We start from the raw sequence: 27,311 nt of genomic DNA, 5'->3' as shown, positions 1-27,311 counted from the left end.
AAGCACAGAATTTTAGATTCTTTCCCCTATAGGTTATTGCAAAATATTTAGTATAGTTCCTTGTGCTATACTTATTGCTTATCTCTTTTATTTAGAGCAATGCAGACATGTTAATTCATGTACATGTGCATATTAATACATACATGTTAATGTGTACCTGTTAAGCAGTGTGTACTGTGGCCCTTATTGGTTATCTCTTTTATATATAGCAGTGTGCACATGTTAATCCCAACCTCCTAAAATAACCTGTATTAATGGACTTTTATTGCTTCCCTTTCCTTCTCTGTCTAGCTTCTCTGGCTTGGAGTCACTTCTTAAATAAATATCTAGGTTCTAGGTTGGCTATTGGAAGAACCCAACATAAGACTTTACCAGTCACATCAGATGAAGATTACAAATTCCAAGCTTCTACTCTATAACTGTAGTCCTTTCGACCAGAATTCCCTCCTCTTACTTGAAGGAGGAAGAGAGAGAGAGAGGGAGGGAGGAAGGAGCAGGAGGAGGGGAAGGAAGAGGAGAAAGAATTGTGAGCAGGACCTCTGGGCATCTCTCCCTGCCTTTTCCCCCCTAATGTTATGAGCTGACTTTTCATATATGGAAAAATCCTACTAGGCTACTAGTCACCACGTTTTCGCAAACTTTGCTGCTATACACCAACTTCTAGGAAAGCTGTAAGCTTTTGTGGGACCCCTGACTCCTATCACAACAGGATTGGATAAGAGAACCTGCAAGCATCACAGTAAAATACATAAATGGTCTCAAGAAAGTGTTTACAGCCTTCTGAAGTAATTCACCCAGCACAGTCCCTTTGCGGTACCTAATTCTTGCTTAACCCAGGGTGCTGGTAACAAAGATAAATGATGCCATGACAGTTGGCAGTACAAGCAGGATGACATGTCAGAGAAAAAAAGCCATCAGTTCTGATTGTTTGCCAGCAGTTTATTTCTCTCTCCCTCATCAGACCGAAAGTGGCAGCTATAGTAGATGTGTGATTTATACAACCCAGCAGTGCTCCTTGCACAGATCTTTTTGCAAAGGAAAATGATGAGCAACACCTGTGACAGATACCTTCCACTCAAACATCAGAATCCTCCGATGATTTAAAGAAGGCAAAGGGGAGTGTCTGGGCTTTGCTTGGCAGCCAAATAAAAGAGAGGAAAAATTGTATTGGAGACATTATGTACTCTGTGATGCTGGTAATGAACCCTGGTCAAGCTTTTGAGGGAAGAGAAGGAAGCCTCATTGATATTGGAGAGAATGGGTCACAGTTTCTTGTTTCTGTTGAGCTTTGTGGAAAGGAGAATGATGACATAGGAAAAACATGGTCTTTAGAGGAAGATCTGAGCTAGGATACCAACTTTGCTATTTTCTGGGTTGGCAAGCTATTTTACCTCTATATGCCCCAGTTTTCTTAGTTGTAAAAAGTGATTTTAATAACTTTCATAGTGAAAGGTGCTCAGTTGTGTCCAACTCTCTGTGACCCCATGAACTATACAGTCCATGGAATTCTCTAGGCCAGAATATTGGAGTGGGTAGCCTATCCCTTCTCCAGCAGATCTTCCTGACCCAGGAATTGACCTGGGGTCTCTTGCATTGCAGGTGGATTCTTTACCAACTGAGCTATCAGAGAAGCCCAAATAGCTATCATACCAACTGACTATGTGAGTTAATCTTGGGATTATAGGCTATTTACAGGTACACAGATGCGTATGACTTAATCATGTTGCAGGAATGCAGGAATGTCTGGTGAATTAATTTCACATTGGTCTTAATTACTAAGAACCTCCCAGATGCTAGGGCTGTGTTAACAATAGAAAATCAAAGGTAGGTAGAGCTCCCAGTCAAGTTTGAGAAGAGAGGCCGATTTAGCACAGGAGTGCTTGTATCTTTTCGATAAATACATGTCCTTCTTTCGTCTGTCTTTGAACAGAGAATTATTACTCTGCTTTTTTCCACAAACAGCTAGTTGAGGGATGTTTGCTTCCATGCCACAGAATGAAACATGCTTGCATGAATCTGGGATTATATATATATAACATTTAACCAAAACCTGTCTTGATGGTGATAAGGAAAGGTGATCTTTCATCAGATAAAATGGGAACTTTCCTTGAGTCTAGTAAGACGTTACCAGTAGTATAGTCTTATCTATTCTTATGACCTGATGTCTCAGTTTTGTCTTCTATAACTGAAGCCGAAGCCTCAGGCATACTGAAATGTCAGTGAAACAAGCAAGAGAAAAGACTCTGTGATGGGAGAGAAAATAAAGGCAGCGGGGAGCATTTCAGTGATGGTCCCTAAGGAGGAATCGGTGGGCTTGGTTGCCCAGGGCTTGAGTCAGTAAGCAAAGGTGGTGATGCTGTGTGTGAGGCAGGGTGAGAGGGTCCACCCTGTGATGGTAGGGCTCAAGTTAGCAGGGTGGCAGACTTGTGTTTGCAGAAAGCTTGTCAAATTTAGAGAAGAAATCTAATTTCTGAGTGAATATATGTAGGAAATGGTGCATATTCCCTGGGGTGGATTTGAAAAATGTTGGTGCAGTTGTTCTTGAGTCGACTATTGATTAGATTAACGTGGAAAGCTTTCTCCAAACAAAAGGAAACCAAACCAAACCAAACCAATGTCTAGATCCTACTCCCAAACCAATTAAGTCACAATCTCAGGGTAGCATCATTATATTATAAAAAGCTGTATGTATACAAAAATCGAAAGGAGTTTACACTGAACATCTGTATGTTTTTCATTTGGAGTCTACGTTTAAAAGTTTGCTAGACTTGCTTTATCAAACATCTACCTGAACATCATCTAGTAATGCATTCTGTTGGTACATTTTGAAGCAGATTGCAGATCTTTGCACACTGAGTATGTCAGCGTGCATGTCGTTAACAAGAATACAATAGTGTTTACAACACTTGTCTTCTGTTATAAAATTTACATACAATGAAATGTACATACCTTAGTCCATTTGCTGAGTTTTAGTAAATGCATGAACCTCTGTAACCCAAGCTTCTATCACGGTATAGAATATTTTTGTCACTCCAGAAAGTTTCCTCATGCCCTTTCCCAGTCAGTTCCTTGTCTCCACTCCCCAGAGGGCATCATTATTCTGAATTTTTTCCTCACCACAGATTATCAACTTTTTGAGAATTTCACACAAATGGAATCATTTGCTATGTATTCGCTTGTGTAAGGCATTGTTCACTTTGCATAACACTTTAGAGGTTTATCTAGGCTAATGCCTCTAATAGTACATTTTTTCTTATCCTTGAGTTTTGTAGTGCAGTATTGTATAAACATACTGCATTTTGTTTATCATCCATTCTCTTTTAAAGGGCACTTTGGCTGTTTTCAGCTTTTAGCTATTATAAGTAAACCTACTATGGGCATTCTTTCACAAGTCCTTTTGTGAACATATGTTTTCCTTTTGTAGGAGGAGAATCACTAGGCCTTAAGGTAAGCTTAGTGCCATTTTACAAGAAATTGTCTAAACATTTTTTTCTAGAAGATTACACCATTTTTTGCATTCCCACTGACAATTTACAAGAGAATGCTAGTTTGTTCCACAACCTCACCAGCATTTGATGACATCTTTTTTTCCCCCTAAAAAAAAAAAAAAAAATGCTTTCTAAACTTTATTTTCTTGTTCTTCCAGTATTTTGGAGATAAAATTGACCTGTGGCACTGAATTCTTTGATTTACATCCATCATGATGGGATTAGCACAATAAGTTTGGTGATCAATATTTTTAATTATAGTCATTCTGGCATACATACATTGGTATCTCATTGTATTGACAAGTAATATCAACCACTTTTTCATACACTTACCGACCATTTATGTATCTTCTTCTGTGACTTTCAGGTTGTTTGGCCACTTACATTAGGTTCTTATCTACTTACTATTAAGTTGAAGGGTTTTGTTGTCATTTTGTTTTTACATACCCTAGATCCCAGTCTTTTGTCAGATATATGTTTTATGGAAACTTTTCTCTTGATCTGTGTCTGGAAAATTTATTTCCTTTATCATATTGTTTAATGAGAGAAGTTTTACAATTTGCTAAAACCTAATTTATATTTTTACAGTCATTGCTTTTTTAGCTGGTCTAGGGGCTGGCAACCCACTCCAGTACTCTTGCCTGGAAACTCCCATGGACAGAGGAGTCTGGTGGGCTGCAGACCATGGGGTCACTGAGGGTCGACATGACTGAGGGACTTCACTTTCACTTTTCACTTTCATGCATTGGAGAAGGAAATGGCAACCCACTCCAATGTTCTTACCTGGAGAATCCCAGGGATGGGGGAGTCTGATGGGCTGCCATCTCTGGGGTCGCACTGAGTCAGACATGACTGAAGCGACTTAGCAGCAGTAGCAGCAGCAGCAGGGGCTTCCCTTTAGCTCAGTTGGTAAAAAATCTGCCTGCAATGCAGGAGACCCCAGTTCAATTCCTGGGTCAGGAAGATCCCCTGGAGAAGGGATAGGCTACCCATTCCAGTATTCTTGGCTTTCCACTGTGGCTGAGCTGGTAAATAATCTGCTTACAATGCAGGAAACCTGGGTTTGATCCCTGGGTTGGGAAGATCCCCTGGAGAAAAGAAAGGCTACCCACTCCAGTATTCTGGCTGGGAGAACTCCATGGGCAAAGAGTCGGACACGACTGAGAAACTTTCACTTTCACTTTTAGGGTTTCCCAGGTGGTGCTACTGGTAAAGAATTCATCGTCAGTGCAGAAGACTTAAGAGAGATGGATTTGATCCCTTGATCGGGAGGATTCCTGGAGGAGGGCATGGCAACCCACTCCAGTATTCTTACCTGGAGTAACCTGGCAGAGTAACCAGAGGAACCTGGGAGAGACTGAGATTCCTGGTCTCTAAGAGTTGGACATGACTGAAGTTACTTAGCATACATACAAGAAAAATATGGCTTTCATACTTTTTCAAATGATTCTAACTTATAGCCAAAAGTGAGACCATCTGGATTATAGAGACCAGTACAGTTCTCTGACAAGCTATACAGCTATTAAGAAAATTAAAACATCAAATTTGGAAAAAAAATTAACATATTTGGGAGAAATGTTATCTTGAGAGAACTTGAGTATCCAGTCTTCATACCAGGGCACTGAGCTTATGGTAGCTGGTTAATCCCAGGCCCTCTCAGAGCTTATAACATGCTCCATGACTAGACCATGATGATTTTAGGTACTGGGTAATGTGTGTGTGCTAAGTAGCTTCAGTCTTGTCCTACTCTTTGCAACCCCATTAGCTGGAGCCTGATGGGCTCCTCTGTCCATGAAATTCTCCAGGGAAGAATACTGGAATGTGTTGCCATGCCCTCCTCCAGGGAATCTTCCTGACCCAGGGATCAAACATACATCTCTTACGTCTTCTGCACTGCCTCGGTGGTAAAGAATACACCTCCCAATGCAAGGGACATGGATTCAATCCCTGAATCAGAAAGATTTCCTGGAGAAGGAAATGGCAACCCACTCTAGTATTCTTGCTTGGGGAATCCCATGGACAGAGGAGCTTAGTGAGCTAAGGTCTATAGGGCTGCCGGAGGAGTAACTAAACGAAAACAACCACAAGACAGAAGTTGTAATATCGGAGGCATTGGTGACTACAGTTGAATAGGAAAATGGGGAATCAGGAGTTAACATTCTCAAAACTGGGATCTTCAGTGTTCTATCCCTACCAGAAATAGACTAGTATATTGGCTTATATGCTGCTGCTAAGTCACTTCAGTCGTGTCCGACTCTGTGCAACCCCAGAGACGACAGCCCACCAGGCTCCCCTGTCCCTGGGATTCTCTAGGCAAGAACACTGGAGTGGGTTGCCATTTCCTTCTCTAACGCATGAAAGTGAAAAGTCAAAGTGAAGTCGCTCAGTCGTGTCTGACTGAGCGACCCCATGGACTGCAGCCTACCAGGCTCCTCCGTCCATGGGATTTTCCAGGCAAGAGTACTGGAGTGGGGTGCCATTGCCTTCTCCAATTGGCTCATATAATTTTCCTAAAAAAAAAAAAAAAAAAAAAAAAAAAAAACTTGTATGGAACACGTTATGGAAAAACCAGAAACGAAACCTACTACCTTTGTTGGCAAATGCTGCATTAGTTTGAGCTTAATTTGGATTAAGACCACAAGATCAAAATGCTCAGGAAGGGAAGAAAGATTAGTTCATGGAAATACTGGTTCCCATTTATTTAGTGCTTAATACACATCAGGAGTTGCCAAACTAGCCAACAGCCAAATCTGTCTCACAATTTTTGTGACACAAATTGTACTGGAACATAGACACCTCTTTCATTTACTTATTGTCTATGGCTATTTTCACACTGCAGTGGTTGTTGAGTAGTTTGCCAGGTGGTATGGTCCACAAAGTCAGAAATATTTCCTATTTATCTCTTCACTGAAAAGTTTATTGACACTTGATATTCATTATTTTAAAGCTGCATAATATGTCTGTAGGGAAGATGTTTTCTGTCCATTTCAAGTATGGAGAAACTGAAGCTTAGTAAATTTAGATTACTCATCTAAGATGGTAAAAGGAAAAACTAGAATTTAAACTCTTGTATGTATAGCTTCAATGCATATTCTCATTCTGTTGTACAATTCTCTCTCCCTCAGTTATAGAGATGAACTTAAAAAATACAAATACAATAATTATGGTCATTGAAAGGATTTGTCATGCATTAGATACTAGAAAACAAAACTGGTTAATAAAAGGAATAATTGGTATTGAAAGATTACAAGGAAATATGGACATTTAATGAGTCATATACAAGATTAATTTGCATACCATGGGCAGAGTCTGCACTACATTATGTAATCATCTGGTTAACATCAATTCCTTGTTTAGGACAAAGCATTAAGACCCATCAAGATATTGTAATTCAAAGCAGAAATGCATCCGCATCAAAAGCCATATTCTGATACTGGAGAGTCTGTGGGTAGAAAAAGGCACATGTGGTGAAAGAAAGAACATTTTAACTCGCCCTTGACAAACAGGAGGGATTTAGACTTGCAACACTGCAGGCAAGGAAAGCAGTGCACGTGTAAAGAGCAGGCTCTCGTTTATTTTTTCTAGAAAGTAGACTGAAGGAAGCTTTGCTAAAAATACGACAGAAAAGAAAATCAATGTTAGATCATACGAAGTCTTAAATGCCTGGTTAAAACACTGCATGTAAGTGAAGCCCCTTTATACCTAAGATGACCAACTTCACTTGCCCAGAATTGAAAGTGAGTCCTGGGATACAGGACTTCTGATGCTAAAACTAGAGTGGTCTTGAACGAATTGGGATGGCCAGGCTCTGCATTTACACACACACGCACATGCACACGCACACACACACTCCTAAAGTAGCATATGTTTCTACAGAAATAATACAGAACCATAATCCTTCCTAACTCCCATTTAATATTTAATGACATTCATCTAAGGGATTGTGAGAGAAAGGATGAATTGAGTCAACTGGAATTCACCTGAGAATAATGTGAGAATTGGCTGCTGAATTCATTATCAATTATATTTCATTTTAGCAGATCCCAGCATTACTGATACACAGTGTGATAACTCTAGAAAAGGGATACGAGCTAGAGAGGCTAATTAATAAAACATCTTTTTCAGAGAAAAAAAAATAAAGCAACAAATAATCAAGCAATCTCCTTTGTGAATCGGTTTTAAGATAGAGGATTTTTAATTAAAAATCATCTCATCTTATTTTTTGTTCTATGTTAATAAAGAGTTTTAAATTGTGACTAACATATTGGGCATTGCAAACTTTGATTACTTAAGGGTACTTGATATAAAATAACATTTGATTTATTCATTTTTTGCTCATACATTCAATCACTCAAGAGTTTTCGAGAGCCTACTAAATGAGGGGAAAATGAACATAAGACAAATGCCCTATCCCCAAGTAGATCAGGAATCCCTTAGGAAAAGAGATGTATAAAGCAAATACTAACCAAGCAAAGAGGTAAAAAATAAGAAACAGATTTGTGGAAGAGGGGGATTCTTTTCACTTTCGATGAAGTAGTTAAAGAATTCTTCATAGAAGAGATAATATGTGAGAGAAGCCTGGGTAGATCTTTGGAGGTGAGCTAGCGTCCACATTTTACTTTTGGGGGAATGAATGAATAAAAGGAGGGAATTAGATATGACGGTCTATACTGAACAAGCAGACAGGCAGCCTGGGCCCGGCAGAACTGGTGGAATGTTTATTGAGAAAACAGAGGAAGGTGGAGGCAAAATCAGTGTAACCAGAGGATGGATATAGACCATGGAGAAAGGAATGTGAACTGCAGAGCTGGACGTCTGTTGTTACAGAGTGAGTCTCAGGAGTAGGGCTGAATCAGAAGGATCATAACTGATCTGAAGCTGTATCCAAAGACAAAGAAGAAATGGCAACGAAGGGAATGTATGATAAACAGGCAAAAATTAGAATGCTATGAACTCGGTAGAGTCATTAACATGCTTATGCTCTGTTGTGGAGATGGTAGACCATCATATGAGTTCTTGAAAGTAAGTTGGTACCTAGCAATTCTGCTTCTGGGTATGTGTGAAAGAAAGCTTTTGTGAATCTGTAAAGTTTCTTTTGTCAAGGTTGTTTATTTTAATGGCACTTATAGTGGAAAATATTGGGTACCCATGGACGAATGGATAAAACGTGAAGGAGCAGTACGCAGTAATTAGAAACCATAAGATCTGAAAGCATAGTACTCAGAATAACGGCAGATAGAAGGAAGCAGAATAACATTTATGACACAAGATGGGTTTCATAAATTAAATATGCATGTTCCCCAAATGACAAAATAGTGTGTCATAATACAGCATATTCTTTCCTAAAATCATCTTGCTGTACAAAAAATACAACACTTGTGAGACTGTTTTGGGGAGAACAGGAAAAGCTTTGTCGGTGACATGAAAAAGAAACAATAAAAAACTGCAGCACAATTAAGCATGCACAATTTTAAGCTTTTAACATTAAGTTAAAAGCATATACACTGCAGTGCATAGATATTCCTACTTTTACCTTCAAAGAGATCGGAAGTTTTCTGCAGAAAGTGGGCTTGAATGTGGGAAAGGTTGTAGTTTGTGAGTTATTATGGGATGATGGAATGACGCTTATCTGAAGTTAGAAAGTTGTTAACACAGTTGTGAATATATGGTTTATAACACACGTGGTGACTTGAGGTAGTTGGTAGATATTTAAGGTAGGGGTGTGTGTGTGTGTGTGTGTGTGTGTGTGGTGTATTCCTACCAGGCTCTAGTCAGCAGGGTGCAGTTTTCTGCACTCACCTATTGTTTCTCCTGGATGGAATTACACATGATGTGAAGTTTGAACCATGCTCAATTTTTTTCTTTATATCCTTGGCATTGGAACAAATTCACTGTTACAAAACAAGTATTACAGAAGAAATGACTATATGAACACATGCAAACAAATGAACATAAGACAGTGTGAAAAAAAGGAAATACAGAAATGTATAAAATAAAGCAGGAGACTTTGATGAGCCAATGATGATAATTGCTAATGTTCCTGGGTTGGTGAGTATGACTAATCCATTCTCTTCTGACTTTCATTCAAAGAAAAAGAAAAGTGGGGGACAGAGAGGGGCGACATATGTTCAGGGTAAATGTTTCAGGGAAGATTCTGTAAGAAATCACAGGGTGCCTGAGATGATTTCTATGTGTAAAATGAGTTTATTAAAAAAAACACAAAAACAAAACAAAAAAGAGGAAGGGGCTAGAGAGAACTTTAAATCCAGGTGTTGACAGTGAATAATGGTCTTAGAGATAGAGGAATAGTATTGCAAGGCACAGGAAACTCAGCCACACGATCTTATGGAACTAGAGAAAGACAAAGAGGATTGAAAGCAAAAATCAACACAGATAATAGTTGATCATAAACAGAAAGTTGATCTCTAAATCAGCCAAAGGCACTATTATGAGTAAGCTCCCTTCCATTTCAAACTTTGTGAGTAGTAATACCCGTATATCCTTCCCAATATATGGCTCACTGAAAAAAGCAAGCAGATTATATAGCCGAAAATCACTGATGTTCGGAAGCTGCAGAGAATATCCAATAATTTAGTGACTGCCACGCGTTTTGATCACAGGACGTGGAGGCATGGTTTTGGAGGTACACAGAAACTGTAAAAGGAGATATGAAAAGTAGTCTGCGGAGGAAATAAAAACTGCAGATTCAAGGGCAAAAATGAGAAACCAGCCTCTGGAAGGTAATGAACAATAAGATAGTCGATGGTAAAAATGAAAGGTGATAATGAATCACTTTTACACAGATGAATATTCACTGGGATGATGTGGCTTGAAAAGGGAAAAAAAAAAAGTGTGTATTTTGAAGATTGAAAGACACTGTAGTTGAAAAGACAGGCTAGTATTTTCCCTTTGAAATGATGCAGGCCAGAGTACAATGTAGAAGTATGCACTTCAAAGTTCACCTAGAGCATTTTTATTCAAGGTTACATAGAATACCTAAAGGCCGCAAAGGATGGAGGGAGAGAGTGACGCAGGGAGGGTCTACTAAGAGTCAGATAATGTGATACAGAGATTAAGTCATTTATCTTCCATGTTAATATGATTTTCCTTGGGTAGCCTAGCTCGCAGTTGGGATCCTCCTTACCTCTCAAAATCTATATAACATTACATTTAGCTCTCCTCACCAACCTGCTGAGGCTGTGGACATGCAATGCTTCCCAAAGTATATGCAAAGTTCTATTTCCATGGCCACCTAAGTGTCTGGGTACCTTTTCTGTGTTGGGTCATCTTTGTTGACCGACAGTTGGAACTCAGGCTCTTTCCTTAAAAAAAAAAAAAAAAAAATCAACAGTCCTAATAAATTTGTCTGAGTCTGTTATTACACTGTCCTACAATGTAGCGTAAAAGAGAAGGGCTTACACCATGGTCATGTGAACAAATGAATATGGAAAATTAGGAAAGCTCACTCTTAAAATGCCCTTCAGCTACCGCACTACTGTAATTTCATAAATCTTTTACCCTAATGGACTGTAGAAACTCCCCACTGGATCTTTTATGGCCATTCCTTCCCCTCCTCACAGTTTTTTCTCTCCTCCTCTATTTCAAGGTGAGCTATTCCACACAGAGCATGTTATCCCTCTTCTCTGAAGCTGGGGTGCCCATTCCCTAATGCCAGAGTTTATCAGTTCAGCCACTTGGTCATGTCCAACTCTTTGCAACCCCTGTCTGCAGCTCGCCAGGCCTCCCTGTCCATCACCAACTCCTTGAGTTCACTCAAACTAGATGGGGTTTTTGTGTCAGTGATGCCATCCAACCATCTCATCCTCCGTTGTCCCCTTCTCCTCCTGCCTTCAATCTTTCCCAGCATCAGGGTCATTTCCAATGAGTCAGTTCTTTGCATCAGGTGGCCAAAGTATTGGAGTTTCAGCTTCAGCATCAGTCCTTCCAATGAATATTCAGGACTGACTTCCTTTAGGACTGACTGGTTGGATTTCCTTGCAATCCAAGGGACTCTCAAGAGTCTTCTCCAACACCACAGTTCAAAAACATCACTTCTTCTGTGCTCAGCTTCCTTTATAGTCCAACTCTCACATCCATACATGACTCCTGGAAAAAACATAGCTTTGACTGGACAGACCTTTGTTGGCAAAGTAATGTCTCTGCTTTTTAATATGGTGTCTAGGTTGGTCATAACTTTTCTTCCAAGGAGTAAGTGTCTTTTAATTACATGGCTGCAATCACCATCTGCAGTGATTTTGGAGCCCAAAAAATAGAGTTAGCCACTGTTTCCACTGTTTGTTTCCCCATCTATTTGCTATGAAGTGATGGGGCCAGATCATGGATCTTAGTTTTCTGAATGTTGAGTTTTAAGCCAGCTTTTTCACTCTCCTCTTTCACTTTCATCAAGAGGCTCTTTAGTTCCTCTTCACTTTTTGCCATAAGGGAGGTGTCATCTGCATACCTGAGGTTATTGATATTTCTCCCGGCAACCTTGATTCCAGCTTGTGCTTCCTCCAGCCCAGCATTTCTCATGATGTACTCTGCATATAAGTTAAATAAGCAGGGTGACAATATACAGCCTTGACGCACTCCTTTCCCTGTTTGGAACCAGTCTGTTGTTCCATTCCATTCTAACAGTTGTTCGAGTTCTAACTGTTGCTTCCTGACCTGCATATAAATTTCTCAAGAGGAAGGTCAGGTGGTCTAGTATTCCCATCTCTTTAAGAATTTTCCAGTTTGTTGTGGCTCCTTCAGTCAAAGACTTTGACATAGACAGTAAAGCAAAAGTAGATATTTCTCTGGAATTCTCTTGATTTTTCAATGATCCAGTGAATGTTGGCAATTTGATCTCTGGTTCCTCTGCCTTTTTAAAATCCAGCTTGAACATCTGAAATTTCACTGTTCGTGTACTATTGAAGCCTGGCTTGAAGAATTTTTGAGCATTACTTTACTAGTGTGTGAGATGAGTACAATTGTGTGGTAGTTTGGCCACTACTGAGTTTTCCAAATTTGCTGGCATATTGAGTGCAGCACTTTCACAGCATCATCTTTTAGTAATTGAAATAGCTCAACTGGAATTCCATCACCTCCACTAGCTTTGTTCGTAGTGATGCTTTCTAAGGCCCACTTGACTTCGCATTCCAGGATTTCTGGCTCTAGGTTGGTGATCACACCATCATGATTATCTGGGTTGTAAGATATTTTTTTGTGTGTAATTTTTCTCTGTATTCTTGCCACCTCATCTTAATATCTTCTGCTTCTGTTAGGTCCATACTCTTTCTGTCCTTTATTGTGCCCATCTTTGCATGAAATGTTCCCTTAGTATCTCTAACTTTCTTGAAGAGATCTCTAGTTATTCCCATTCTATTGTTTTTCTCTATTTCTTTTCATTGATCCCTGAGGAAGGCTTTCTTATCTCTCTTTGCTATTCTTTGGAACTCTGCATTCAAATAGGTATATCTTTCCTTTTCTCTTTTGCCTTTCTCTTCTCTTCTATTCACAGTTATTTGTGAGGCCTCCTCAGAAAACCATTTTGCCTTTTTGCATTTCTTTTCCTTGGGTATGATCTTGATCCCTGCCTCCTGTACAATGTCAGGACCCTCCTTATCAAGGTGTGATTTTTTTTTTAATGTAAAACACATAGAAATGTAATCCTCATAGAAATTCTGCTTGTCAGATGATAAATTCTTTCCCTCTTTACCTTGAGTTTTATGGATAGCAGTGGAGGTTCAGCCAGGTTAAATGACATTTACAAGATCACAAAACAACTAAGGAGGATAAGCCAGAACTCAAAACCTGCTTATGTGAATAAAAATGAGCAGCTTGTTTTAAGAGGCCCTGGTGCAGGAGGCATGCCACAATACACCCCACAACTGACAATGGAACTACCTGTGAGGTCTCATTTATCCCCCACGGTTTTACAGATGAGGAGACTGAAACCACAAGAGAGTGAGGCACCATTTAAAAGTCAAACTTGTATTTAACATGTATCTGTTTTCCGGGCAATAGAAGCATGGAAGGGATGAAGAAAAGGACAGACATTTGAAAAGGAAAGTCTGCCATAGACAGTTTGGTGTGTGAAGGGCCCTGGGAACTTCCTTTGAGTGTAATAGTTTGCTCTGAGAGTATGCAGAGCCCTATATGCATTTCTGATATTTTTCTAGTCTGTGAAACAAATGCATTTTTTTTCTCTTTTCCACACTGATCTTTGGGGTTTTCTGGCTTTTGGTAGATCCAGTTATTTTTGACTTATGGATAATAGCAACACAGAGAAGATCCTCCCCCTGGTTGGACTAATGGGGCTCTCATTTCCTCTGGAAGCCTGGCAAGCCTGGCAGTGTGAGGGCAGTTTTGGACTTGCCTGTCAGAGATGGAGTTTTTGTCATCAATCTTCCTCTGCATGTGGAGCAGAAGTGCGGCGAGGGGAACTGCTGTCTGCAAAAATTGCTTCTAAGGTGGGGAAAGATTATTTACATGCCCCCTTCCTTAGAGACAGGCCCTCACAGAGGTCTGTGATTGGCCTGGAAAGTGAAATAGGAATTAGGCTCTCACAGCATCCTGGCAGGCAGCACATGCAGGCCTTTCTCCTGACCCCCAAGCTGTATTTCTAGCACAGCAATATCTTGGTGTCCTCCTTTTCTTTCAAGCCGAGAGCATGGAGTAAATATTGTTCCTGCATCTTATACTTTCCCAACACAGCAGAATACACACAATATTCGGGTCTTCCTTCCCAGATCTTTTGAGAGGTACTTATTTTAGCAGTAAGAGCACAGCCTCTGGGTCCCTGCTGAGGTGCATGACCTTGGGCAGGTTACTCAGACTCTCTGCGTCTCAGTTTCCTGGGACATCAATTGGGGCTGATGATGGTAGCATCTTCTTCTTAGAGCCAACATGAAGATAAAAGTAGTTAGTGTTGATAAAGCACTTATAAGAGCACATGGTGTTTACCAAGTGTGACATAAGCATTGGGGAGACTGAAAATGTAACATGGAATCTCTGAGGATGTATGCACATAGGTATCTAAAGTTGGACTTTGTCCAGCCCTATGCTTCTGCGTTGTGTATGGCGTCCTTTCTTGTTATGTATCCCTCTTTATTGAAATGACTTCTGTTCATAATAAATGGCAGGGTTTGCGGGTGAAGAGTTGTTCATCCTATTTCTTATTTCATCCCCACTGCTGCTGCTGCATAGTTGAAACCCTTAAAGTTTCAGTCTCCTGTCTACATTGGACATTCACTTTTGGAAAAGTAAATGAAGGCAGGATGGAGAATCTGACCCCTGCTTTTTAAATCTTTGATCTCTTCCAATAGGAAGTCAGGTTTCCGGGTGGTGCAGTGGTAAAGAACCCGCCTGCCAACGCAGGAGACACAAGAGACACAGGTTTAATCCCTGGGTCAGGAAGATTCCCAGGAGAGTGAAGTAGCAACCCACTTCAGGATTCTTGCCTGGGAAACCCATGGGCAGGGGAGCCCGGTGGGCTACAGTCCATGGGGTCACAAAGAGTCAGACATGACTGAGCACGTGCACGCGCGCACACACACACACACACACACATCCACACCCACCCCCACCCCCACCCCCAGTAGTATCTGGATACTACTTCTCAAAAGAGCCCCCTCCACATCATGAGTAATAAAGCTCTTCAGTAAGAAAAATGGAAGATGTGAGGCCCCCGTACCAGGCCTGTGTCAGTTTCTAGAGGACCTGTCGTGTTTAGGAATCATCCTTCCCTCTCAGCTTTTCCTTCTGTTCCCTGTGGTGATTTCAAATTTGGGTGGATCAAGGTCATTCCAAAACCTTCCACCGCTTGTCCAGGGATCAGTGAGGTGGAACTGAAGACTTTGGAAGTGGTCCAGGTTATTTTGAAGAAACTCGAGGATAAAAGATCTGGAGCTGCTTAGGGCTGCCTAATTTCCCCAGGGAAACTTTTTGGCATGTGTTAACACTGCTGGTAAGACGAAATAGCTGAGGCAGTTTGGCATGGCCAAGAGGAAATGTGCTTAACAGGAGATAAACTCATTGCCAGGACCATTCTCACTGGGAAAAGTATAATAGAAACTTGCAGTAAATCGCTCTGCATATAACCACTCATGTTGTAACCACTTATAGCAAGGGAAGCTTCACAAAGGGGAAGTGAAAACTAATTCTCACTAACAGTGATAATGAATAGTAGAGTCAAAACATGAATTGCAGAACTTCACAGATGAAGTACAGAATGTTTCACTTAGAGATACCTGAGAAATATGCCTGTGTATGTATGCAGACACACATATGTATGTATATATGTATTTGAATTTCCATTTATAGAAAAACATATTTTTATAATACAAGTTTCACTTCAAACAAAGGCAAATTATTGAGTTCAGTGATGCACTGACTCCTCCCAAGCCCCTCTTACCCATTTTTCCCAAGATTAGAGACACCGTGGCCCTCACTTTGATTCCAGAACATTCCAAGGTAATGCAGAAAGAGCATAGATTTTGCAGTCTTGTAGACTTGCACTCACATTCCAGCTTCTGCATTTCCTGGATGTGTGACCTGAGACAAGTTAAATAGTATCTATCAATCTCAGATTTTCTGCTATAATAACTAAGGGATAGTGAAAGTATTAAGCTTTCTGAGTAGCTGGGGAACAAAATGAGAACATACCACTTAAACCACATCCCTCAATGCTTATTATCTAGTGAAATCCTCTAAATGTTTACTGGATCTGCTAATGGTGATGGAGCAGATATCCTGGAACAGTAACAGTAGTTGGCATGCCCTTGAAAAGAAAGAGCATCTGGAATGATCACCTTTCATTATGCTGGAAGACACATTTCATTAGGCTTTTTATAACACAAAGAGGAGTTCCACCAAGGCAAATAGACATCCTTAAGAATGTCTACCAGAATTACTTTATATTCCTTCTTACAAAAGATCTTTCCTATAGGAAAATGCCAGTAAGTATTTGTAGAATGAATTAATTAAAAACTCAAAAGCCTAAATCCTCAACTAACAAGGTGTTGTTACTGTATTTTCCTACACTTCACTGAGGAGGAAAAAAAAAAAACCCAAGTAAACAAACAATGACAAGCTAATATTGGAATTTAAGGGAGTTTAATTGTGTATGAGCATGCATGTTAAATCCTTAAGTAGGTTCTAGGGTAAATGGAAAGTGATGACCAACCTAGATAGCATATTCAAAAGCAGAGACATTACTTTGCCAACAAAGGTCCATCTAGTCAAGGCTATGGTTTTTCCAGTGGTCATGTATGGATGTGAGAGTTGGACTGTGAGGAAAGCTGAGCACTGAAGAATTGATGCTTTTGAACTCTGCTGTTGGAGAAGACTCTTCAGAGTCCTTTGGACTGCAAGGAAATCCACCCAGTCCTTCCTGAAGGAGATCAGTCCTGGGTGTTCATTGGAAGGAATGATGCTGAGGCTGAAACTCCAGTACTTTGGCCACCTGATGTGAAGAGTTGACTCATTGAAAAAGACCCTGATCCTGGGACGGATTGGGGGCAGGAGAAGAAGGGGACAACAGAGGATGAGATGGTTAGATGGCATCACCAACTCGATGGACATGAGTTTGGGTAAACTCTGGGAGTTGGTGATGGACAGGGAGGCCTGGTGTGCTGTGATTCATGGCGTCACAAAGAGTTGGACATGACTGAGTGAGTGAACTGAACTGAGGGTAAATATTCAATAGGATACAAATTTCCTATTTATTCTGCATCTATATCATCCACTCTAGACTATGAGAATCCATCTTCAAGTAGGCTATTCAGATGCTGTAAATAAATAAATGCATACATTTATTGGTGTTAGAGGTTCTTATCAAGGGGAACATTGGAGAAGGAACATTGGATTTATATGCTGACATTTGATTCCTGGTCTACCAGTTAACTGTGTGAATTTGGGGCCGTTATTTTCCCTCTTTGAACCGATGTATAATGAGAAGATTGAACTCTATTCTCGTCAAGGTATTTTCCAATTCTGACATCTTTATATGTATATGACTAGAAATTTGCTTGTGATTCTTTAGAAGTACTTGCACATTCCTCTGTTATGGTACTTGACACTATATACATAGAAGTGATATACTTATACATATGCATTTTGCTAAACTGAACTTCTTTAACACCTTAGAACCTAGAACAGGATAAGTTTAAAAATTAATTGATTTTCATTAATGATACTGCTCAAATAAAAGAAGAAGAAATTTCCAATCTCCAAATTTGAATTGTGATTCATCTTTTAAAAAATGACAACTAGTGACAATTTTCAAGCTTTGAATTCTCTTCAGGTAAATGTAGTGACACAGAGGGTTAAAATAAAATAATTACAGTGGGCGCAGATGTACACTACTAAAAGAAGCTCTCTTCCTACTCACATTGGTTGATGCACAGCATATGTACCTCTATCTTTGAATTTGCTGCAGTTAATGTTTTTATCTGTGGCTTTGCTGAAGGTACAGTTGACAGCTCATCAAATGCAGGGGAGACGGGAATCTGGAAAGGAGAGCATGTGCAGTTTCTGAATGAATCAGGATCTGAAGAGATAGTAATGGGCTACAGTGATAAGACAATTTAATTCTTACAAAATGCAGCTTAACAAGGATGAATGTCGTGCCCAGAGATCTAAAAAGCTGAACGTGTTTGGATAGGATCAGGAAGATATGGCTTAGTGGTTGAAAATGTAAAAGATCTTCAGGAGTCTAAAATAATTACAATGATAACAACAGCAGCCATCATTTATGGCATACTAATTATATGCCAGTCACCTTCCAGATGTTTCAACTCTGAGTTCCAAGACCGATTTTAGGTACACCATGTCAGAAGTTCACTGAAGGTAAGTAGGGATTGGACTGCTACACAGCTACCTGATCTTAGAAAGAACTGAAATGATTAGATAGGTGGAGTCCCTTGTTCTGTGCTCATTAAAAGTGCCTGGCTGAAATTTGTGTTCAGGTTTAGGTTTTAACATTTACTACATCCATAGGGAGCAAGCTCCAGGAGAAAATGAGAAGTCGGGTAACCTTATTTTCCAAGGGCTAGTTGGCAAAATGAGGAGAAAAATCTGGAGAAGTGGAGAGAAAAGATGATAAAGTTTATTAAATCTTGAAAAGGTTATATGTGAATTTTGAGTAAAGCCTCTTTTATCTTGATCCTGATGAAAGAAGCAAGATGAAGAATGAAAAGAACAAAGAAATAGCTTTGTCTTCACAGAGTAAAAAGGACTAATGGTGAGTTCTGTTCTGAAACAGAGGAGTTACTGCTAAGCGAAAGAGGGGTGTATTTTCAAAGCACACAGAGATAAATGGAATATTCATTGATGGCAAAGAAAGATTAGGTTTGGATTGATGATAGAATAGATGTTTCAAGCCAATTTCTACCCTGTAATTTCATTATTTTATGATTATCTTTCAATGGAGAGTGCTTTATAGTCTGTAATAAGAAGCTTTTATTATTTATCTAAAGCTACTCCATACAAAAGTCTGCTGGATATTGTATAAATACACGTATAATCCCTGACCCCTAAAATTGTATATTTAAGATATTTCTAAATTGTTTGCAATCTCTTTAGTTTACTACTCATAATAATCCTAACATGTAGGCATTATTTTACACTTTATCAAAGGATAAAACTGACACTCAGAGAAGTGAAGTATGTCCAACATACTATTAATTAGCAGTTGCACACAATTCACGTATGAATGATTAATAGTTCTAAACAATGCCTCATCCTTGAGATTTTCCTAGAGATCTGCAAATTAGAGCAATTTTTAAAAGAACTGAAGCTTTGGATCTTTTTAATAATAAAAGTCATACATATTTATTGTGGAAAATTTGGAAAATAATGTACAAATAATAATAAAAAAAGTAGAATAAATCTATAACCCCATCATTCATCAGTAAGATCATTACTCTTTATATTATAGTATATAATTCTGTGATATTTTCATACATTTATTTCAAGAACTCTATAGGGAAACCCATATACATATATATTTAAAATAAACATTGTATCTAATGTTACACACACATACAAATATGTATAATATTTAAAATGAGACCAACTGCCCTGTGGTGTCCATTGCCTTTGTCATGAAAGAAAATGTTGTGAACATTATTTGATATTACTAACTATTTTGTTAAAACATAAATTTAAATTGCATCAGCCTAAAGAGATAGTGAGAGGACACAAAAATTCATTGTTACTGACAAGCTGGTAGAATCATTCCCTTGCAAAATGGAGGCTCATGGGCAATCACTTTAGGCAATGAAGAGCATATTGCTTGCTCTGCTCTCAGGCCTGGAGCTGGACTGTGTGTTGTTCAGTTGCTGAGTTGTGTCCAAGTCTTTTGAGACCCTATGGACTGTAGCCCGCCAGTTTCCTCTGTCCATGGGATTCTCCAGGCAGGAATACTGGAGTGGGTTGCCATTCCCTTCTCCAGGGAATCTTTACAACCCAAGGATCGAACCCATGCCTCTGGTACTGGCACATGGATTCTTTACCACTGAGCCACCAGAGAGCTGGACTAGGAATAGATCAAAACAATCCTTTGTTTTCTTTTATTCCTGGGGTGCCCAATTTAGCCCCTGGCCAACACTAACCTCTGTCTCTGCTGGAAGCACTGTGGCCCCATTCTCTCCCCTGAAATTGCCAAATGCCTTCCGGCCTGAGATCCTGTGCTCTAGACATACTCACGATCTGGAAATCTTCCTTAAGAAATTCACTTAGACCTCTGCTCCACGATGAGCTCCTCAGGGGTCTTTCCTGACAGGTTTATCACTGACTGCCCTGCCCTTTCTTTCTACTTTTCTGTCACCTACCTTCAGTTCAATTCAGTTCTGTCACTCAGTCCTGTCCAACTCTTTGCGACCTGATGGACTAAAGCACGCCAGGCTTCCTTATCCTTCACCAACTCCCGGAGTTTGCTCACACTCATGTCCATTGAGTTGGTGATGCCATCCAACCATCTCATCCTCTGTTGTCCCATTCTCCTCCTGCCTTCAATCTTCCAGCATCAGGGTCTTTTCTAATGTATCAGTTCTTCGAATCAGGTGGCCAAAGTGTTGGAGCTTCCGCATCAGTCCTCCCAGTGAATATTCAGATTTTATTTCCTTCAGGATGGACTGGTTTGATCTCCTTGCTGTCCAAGGGACTCAAGAGTCTTCTCCAACACCGCAGTTCAAAAGCATTAATTCTTCAGCAGTCAGCTTTCTTTATGGTCCAAATCTCAGATCCATATATGACTACTAGAAAAACCATAACTTTGACTAGACTGACCTTTGTCAGCAAAGAAATGTCTCTGCTTTTAAATATGCTATCTAGGTTGGTCATACCTTTTCTTCCAAGGAGCAAGCATCTTTTAATTTCATGGCTGCAGTCACCATCTGTAGTGATTTTGAGCCCAAGAAGATAAAGTCTCTCACTGTTTCCATTGTTTTCCCATCCATGTGCCATGAAGTGATGGAACCTGATGCCATGATCTCAGTTTTTTCAATGTTGAGTTTTAAGCCAGTTTTTTCATTCTCTTCCATCACATTCATAGTTCCTCTTCACTTTCTGCATAAGGGTGGTGTTATCTGCATATCTGAGGTTACTGATATTTCTCCCAGCAATCTTGATTCCAGCTTGTGCTTCTTCCAGCCCAGCATATCACATGATGTACTCTGCATATAAGTTAAATAAGCAGGGTGACAGCATACAGCCTTGATGTACTCCTTTCCCTATTTGGAACCAGTCTGTAATTCCACGTCCAGTACTAATTGTTGCTTCTTGACCTGCATACAGATTTCTCAGGAGGCAGGTAAGGTGGTCTGGTATTCCCATCTCTCTAAGAATTTTCCAGTTTGTTGTGATCCACATAGTCAAGGCTTTAGCATAGTCAATGAAGAAGAAGTATATGTTTTTCTGGAATTCTCTTGCTTTGTCTATGATCCAGCAAATTTTGGCAATTTGATCTCTGATTCCTCTGCCTTTTCTAAATACAGCTTGAACATCTGGAAGTTCTTGGTTCACATATAATTGTAGCCTAGCTTGGAGAATTTTGAGCATTATTTTTCTAGCATGTGAGATGAGTGGAATTTTTCAGTAGTTTGAGTATTCTTTGGCATTGCCTTTCTTTGGGATTTGATTTAGATCATACCTGAATGTTCTAGTGATTTTCTCTTCTTTCTTCAACTTAAATCTGAATTTTGCAGTATGGATTTCATGATCTGAGCCACAGTCAGCACCCAGTCTTGTATTTGCTGACTGTATAGAGCTTCTCCATCTTTGGCTGCAAAGAATATAATCAATCTGGTTTCAGTATTGAGGTACATCTGGTGATGTCCATGTATAGAGTCATCTCCTGTGTTGTTGGAAGAGGGTGTTTTCTGTGACCAGTGTATTCTCTTGGCAAAACTCTGTTAGCTAGCCTTTGCCCTGATTTATTTTGTACTCCAAGGCCAAACTTGCCTGTTATTCCAGATATCTCTTAACTTCCTACTTTTGCTTTCTGGTCCTCTATAATGAAAAGGATCTCTCTCTCTCTCTCTTTGGAGTTAGTTCTAGAAGGTCTTATAGGTCTTCATAGAACCATTCAACTTCAGCTTCTTCGGACTTAATGTTTGAATCATAGACTTGGATTACTGTGATATTGAATGGTTTGACTAGGAAATGAACAGAGATCACTCTGTTGTTTTGAGATTGCATCCAAGTACTGCATTTCGGACTCTTTTGTTGACTATGAAAGCTGCTTCATCTCTTTTAAAGGATTCTTGCCTACTAGGACCATTGTAGTAGATGCAATGGTCATCTGAATTAAATTCACCCATTCTAGTCCATTTTAGTTCACTGATTCCTAGAATATTGATGTGCACTCTTGCCCTCTCTGATTTGACCCCTAATTGCCCTTGATTCCTCACTGTATCCCATTCATCCCCTGCAGTTTTATCACGTGTATATTTGCTCCTTTCTAATTGTTTCTCCTCCATTAAGTATGGGGAGGTTTAGAGCTTCCATCTTTTCCACATTAATTAAAAGAATGTCTGGCACAGAATGGGCAGCCAACATAAACTTGAGTGCATGAATGAATGAGTGAAAGCCTGGCACAGCATGCCTGGCAAGTAAATTATGTTTTTTTGTAGAGCATGTTAGGAAACAAAGGGAAGGTTTTGATCAGCTTCTGCTATGCCTTCTTGCCTAATTTAAGAGAGATTATTTAAGGGACCTGGAGTTTAGCACAAAGGTGGATTTGTTCATTTATATTGGAGTTTTGTGGGAATAACAGAAATCAGAAATTATCCTGGAGAAAGGCCAGGAAGAACAAGTCAAAGTGCCTTGAGGAAGGGTCTGTATGGAGAATGGGAGAACGAGAGAGCTAAATGAAGAGTCACTTCACAACGGCACCCAATAGATAAATCTAGGAAATCTCACAAGACCAGGTACAAGAGCTAATACTGTCTTTCACACTTGCAACATAGATATATTTAAAGGACCCAGAATAAGCAGGAACTCTTGTTTTTATCAGAAGAATACTGGTAAGCTCATTCACTGTCTATGTGGATAAGTGATACAAGCCTCAGGATTTTTTTTTTTTTTTTGGCTTATATTTTAAGATCCCATGAAAGGAAATGAACACAAATTGTAATTTTTGAGAAGAGTGTTATCCATCAGCGTTAGAGTCTTGTTGAGGCTCTATAGATTTCCTAAAGAAGACACTTCTGCAAAGGTGATAACATAGTTATCTCCCTGTCAGGCAGTATAATTGATAGTGCTATTCAAAATTAATGGACTTTGGTGTGTAGTAGATTAATGAACAGTATGCTCACAGTGGAAACCAACTACTTCTGGGATCTCAACCCACACCTTGAATTAGACTAAAGTGAAAAGGGAGGGAGGAGAGTGACCTCATGACTGAGGATATAGTAAAGACAGAGAAGTTGTATAACAGTTCTCTGGTCATAAAATTAGGCTTCACAATCCCATAGTCCTGAAAGTGAGACAGAATGGTGTTCAAAGCCCACACCTGTGGGAATCACCTCTCATGTTTATTTCATCACTCTGAGCTTATAGTTCTCATTAGTGGCTCTGCTTGATCTCTTGTAAACCTGGTAACATATGCTACTTAAGAAATAATACATTATTAGGGTATTTCTATTGGTTTTCTATGACCTAGATTAGTTAGCATCATGATAGTTTAATTGAGACAAGGTAGCAAGCATAATAAGAACAAACTTACTAGCATATATAGTCAAAAGGAATGATCTCTTTCTGGTTGGATTGTGGAGGAAGACAGGGTATAGTCAGAGAGTCAAATCATGGAGAATCAGAAACACAGAGGGAGAAGGGCCCAGAGAGTCTGCCACTCACTGAGAAGCTGATAGAGAAGCAGGGGGTTGTCTTGTCTCCTTTGAAGACCAGACTAGGAGAAGAACGCACCTTGCCGGGATGCTGGGGGAGAGCTCACAGAAAGGATGGAATAAGATTTGTTTCCTTTTTTCTGATTCCAAACAGGCAGATAAAGAATTTTTGAAGCCATCAAATTCTTAGTTCAGGTCTTGGCTCTTTTGTGTGTTATATATCATTTTGTAGGATATAGGTAGATTTTATCCATGCATCAAAGGCAAGTAAACCAATTTGTAGAATCACTGTGAGGAATAAGTCAGATAAGGTATGTTAAAAGACCTAGCGGAATGACTAAAAACGGACTGTCGTTGACAGTGCTCACACCTGCATGAATAGGCATTGTTGACATGTACAGAAGCATCTCGTTGTTGTTCAGTCACTCAGCTGTGTCCAACTCTTTGCTACCATATGAACTGTAGCCCGTCAGGCTCCTCTGTTCATGGGGTTTCCCAGGCAAGAAAGCTGAAGAGTGGGTTGCCATCCCCTTCTCCAGAGGATCTTCCTGACCCAGGGATCGAACCTGAGTCTTCCACATTGCAGGCGGATTCTTTACCACTGAGCCACCAGGAATGTGTACAGATGTGCAGGACAAAATGTCAGCACCCCTCCATGACAACCCCTATGTTTCCACCGAGCACTCTGGAGTAGCAGCTTTGCGGGATGTGTGGTCTATTCAGCATCATCCCTCAAGGTGTCCAAAATCCAGATGGGAGTGCAGAATCAAGAAGACCAGCCATTTATCACACATGTTCTAGTGAAAGCAGGGATGAGAAAGATGGACTAGGACCAAGTTCTGGGTCAGGTTCCATTCCCTCCATCTAAAATATGACTCAGACTGTTTGTGACTTGTTGGGAAGTGTTCCACGATGCCTTATATGCCTTTTCACTGCAAGCTGAACTGGAGACCCAACTCACTGGATGACAGTAGCCTTCGTCACGGTTCCCACAGGCTCTGACTCTCAGAGAAGCTGCTGCATTATATCTTCTGTATTACTTCCCACCACTGTATAGCCCCAGACTATCAGTTTCCGTAAGTTCTTATTTCTTCTTGTATGTTAAAGTCCTGGTACAGTGCGTGGCACAGTTATTGTTCAGCATGTACTTGTTATGTGAATGAATATACAGAATATTGTATGAAATATATTAAAGAGTGACCTTGAGAAAATTACGCATCCCTCTGAGCCTCAGTTTCATCATGTATAAAATGGGAGAAAAGGCAAGCCTAGCAGTAGAGTGAGCTATGTAAAACACCTGGGCCAGACTGTGCACTTAATAAGTGAAACACTGGTTCATTGTCATTGCATTAATCATCATATTCAGATATAATCCAAATTACATGATTACTGAACAAGTTTTAAACACAGTGTAAAAAAGTGCATGTCATGGAACCCCTTAATTCTTGAGATTTCTGTCTCTCTACAAGAAGCAATTTGCCCTTTTCACTGCAGGGTTCCATTTCAGTCCCTTTTTGCTCTCACTCAGAAGTTCTTACATTTACTCTGTCTGACACACTCAAATCCATTAAGTCTAATGAACATCCACTCTGACATCGCACTGCCTAAATATGGCTATGCTTCTCACAGTGACTCTGTGTATTCTGTGTTTCTAAAATTTAGCAGAGCTGAACATCACTTTAATATTCCTGAAATCCAGAGAGTAACAGTTAAATCTCTTCTAACACTTTGAGCTTTCATCATAGAAAAGCAGCACCAGTTACTACAGGAGGATATAAACATGAGCATGGCCCAACCTCTACCTCTGAAGGTCAAGGCCTTAGATCAAACAGTCTCCTGTTAAATATGCAGAGAGGGCTTCCTTGATGGCTCTGAAGGGAAAGAGTCTGGCTGCAATACAGGAGACCCGGGTTTGATCCCTGGTTTGGGAAGATCCGCTGGAGAATGGAATGGCTACCCACTCCAGTATTCTCGTCTGGAGAATCCCATGGACAGAAGAGCCTGGCGGGCTATAGTCCCTGGGGTTGCAAAGAGTCAGATATGACTGAAGCACACACGCATGCAAAGAGGACTCCTCACAGGGATGTCCTGCACCCCTGGATCAGCTCTGCTAGGTGAGGCAAACATTGAGCAGGCATCATCTTCTCATGTGCCAAAATAGGGGCTACATGCTTGGAAAATGGAGCTGAGTAAGACAGAGGCTCTGTCCTTACGGAGCAGGCAAGTTACTGATCAAGGGAAAGCGGAGAACAAAAATGAACTATTTCAATACAGTAGGCTAAATGTTTTATCTGAAGTCAGCACAAGGAGTCTTGGTGCTAATAAGAAATGACCTATACTAGAGATTAAGGAAAACCCTGAGGGGAAAATGACTTTACCAAGGTTTGTTGAGAAGATTGTTAAGGGAAGTGTCCACGTTTTGATCCTTGAGAATCAAAAGGAACCTTGAACTCAGGGTTTAACGCAGAGAAAGAACTCAATCAATGTCAGATAATATGATTACAAAATAACATTTGTAATAATTATTACTGTTATTGAGTAATACTTTTGTAAGTGTAAATGACTGAGAAGAGGGAGTTTCAGGCAGAAGAAAAACAGAAGACGTTTGAAAAAGTGTGGTCTATGTAAGGTTACTACAAACTGTTATATGAAAAGTCTAGAGTCAGGGTGAAGATTGACGGAAAATGAGTATGGGCCTGTGTGTCATGTCAGACAGTTCTGAAGTCAGATTTAGCTTTAGAAAGACTACTCAGCAGCTACATGGAAGGTTGATTTTACAAGTTTAAAACAAAAGATAAGAATAGTAAGAAGTCTGTGAGGGTGGAACAGTGGAGAGTGATGAAGGCCTGAACTTTGGGAAAAGCCAGAAGGACAGAAGAGCAAGTATCCCAGGGGAGATGATGGAGAGCTGACACAGCAAGTTAATTTGATGACTTACTTGATAAAAACCATAGGAAGGTAGAAGGGTAAATGAAAATACTAGGATTTCTGTCCGGATGGGTGGTGGCAGGCATAGTTCAGTTTGGGATGTATGGACATTAAGGTACCAAGTAGAGAGATCCAACAGGTATTTTCAGATATGAATCTGAAGCTCCGGTAAAGCATCACTGTTGGAAAGACTGGTTTGGAATTCTTCTGAAAATAGAAGAAATAAGAATCTGAACAATGAGTGAAATTGAGCAGGGTATCTAGATAAGTAGAAGAAGAGGGCTAAATATGAAACTCAGTAGAGATTTGGAACATATTTATTGTCAGAATGACTTTGAGTAAAAAAAGTAACAAGATCAGAGTGATCTTGAGGAATCTAAAGTTGATAGCTGTCTATAGCAGTTATCAAACAACAATGTATATAAGGAACATTGGGGCCCTGCATAAAAGTAAAGATTTCCTGGCTCCAGTAAGGGAATCAGACTGAGTATACCCACTATGTGTATGTATATGTATGCTAAGTCACTTCAGTCATGTCCGACTCTTTGCGACCCTATAGCCT

Source organism: Capricornis sumatraensis, chromosome 8, assembly GCF_032405125.1.
Source record: "Capricornis sumatraensis isolate serow.1 chromosome 8, serow.2, whole genome shotgun sequence".
NCBI classification, from domain to species: domain Eukaryota; kingdom Metazoa; phylum Chordata; class Mammalia; order Artiodactyla; family Bovidae; genus Capricornis; species Capricornis sumatraensis.
Note: the sequence above shows the minus strand (reverse complement) of the source record.